Source organism: Mus pahari, chromosome X (assembly GCF_900095145.1).
Source record: "Mus pahari chromosome X, PAHARI_EIJ_v1.1, whole genome shotgun sequence".
NCBI classification, from domain to species: domain Eukaryota; kingdom Metazoa; phylum Chordata; class Mammalia; order Rodentia; family Muridae; genus Mus; species Mus pahari.
Genome location: NC_034613.1, coordinates 9,346,986 through 9,348,370, shown reverse-complemented (window position 1 = coordinate 9,348,370; position 1,385 = coordinate 9,346,986).

Below are 1,385 nucleotides of genomic sequence, written 5' to 3'. Positions count from 1 at the left end.
TAGGATTGGTAAAAATCCTTTCCCAATCTGTTGGTGGCCCTTTTGTCTTGTTGACAGTGTCTTTTGCCTTACAGAAGCTTTGCATCAGTTGTCTTTTTAATTGTATTTTAGATGAGGTAGCACTAATAGCTGCTTTCTTGGGTACATTGATGCATTGTGTTGTGCTTCTCAACTAGGGGTATGCATTAGAGTGATTGAGTGGGGAGATTTTGTTAGGTCAACTGCCTGAGCTCATGGGGACTTTCCCATCGCAGGGTGGTAGGCAGTGGACATTTCCCCAACCCTTCTCTGGGAAGACGTAGCCAAAGGCTGAGAATATTGTTTTGAATATATAGAAAGGTGGAGAACCACTGCCTCCATCCTCTGTCAGCTGCTCAACTTTACTGATGTAGAAAGAAGATATCAAAAATGATCTAGAATAGAGAAAAATAGTTTGTTCTATTAAGCATTCATTAAATGACAGAAAGAGGAAGAGATATTTTCTTGATCACAGATGCTCCATGACTAAAGAAAAGTATCTTGAAGGAATGGTTTCCTTCCTTTGCTGCTCATGGCACCACCAACTCTCTAACAAGGACTGTTATGCAGATAATTCCCCCTGGAAGTATTCTGTGGTGCAAGAGTAGAACAACCTCCAAAAATGTAGAGGACAGTTCCAAGGCTATAATACTCAAATGGCTGCTGCTCTGAGATACTGGGGACCTTTGACCAGCTATGCAGAATTCAGTATTTTTTAATATGTAACCCGATGGAGCAAAGAAGGGAATATTAATGTCCCACTGATCAACCTCTTCCCAGGAATATTAATTTCTTTGAAATTTCAGGTTTTCTAATACACCAACATGACCACTAAAGTTGCTTGATCATTTTGGTTGCTACAGCAACTGTTGGAATGAAAAGGTGAATTGATGCAGTGGTGTTTGAGAGTTGTCACATGTAGTAGGTTCCATTGAGAAAAGCACATTATGACATTTTTTTTTCTTTTCCTTCTTTGACCAAGCAAGAAAGATATTGAATTTTAGGGAAAAAAACAGTCTGTTTATGTAACACTCTCATGAATATTTTAGATAGACACCATTCCAAATTCATATTATCAAGACTGGACAACTGTGGTATATTCTAAATATGATCTCTTAGCAAGGTCTCACAGCAACAAAGCATCCTGAACAATGTTCACAGGAACCTGAGCAACTTGGTCTTTTTATCTTGTTAGCATAGCCACTGCTACTGATTGGACTTTGGTAATTAAAAATTGATGGATAGCCTTGCATAGCGGCCCCTACCCCTTCAACTGATGTTATTCAGCTGCTTCCTCTGGGTTGAACTATTCCCTAGTGGAGAGAGAGAGAGAGAGAGAGAGAGAGAGAGAGAGAGAGAGAGAGAGA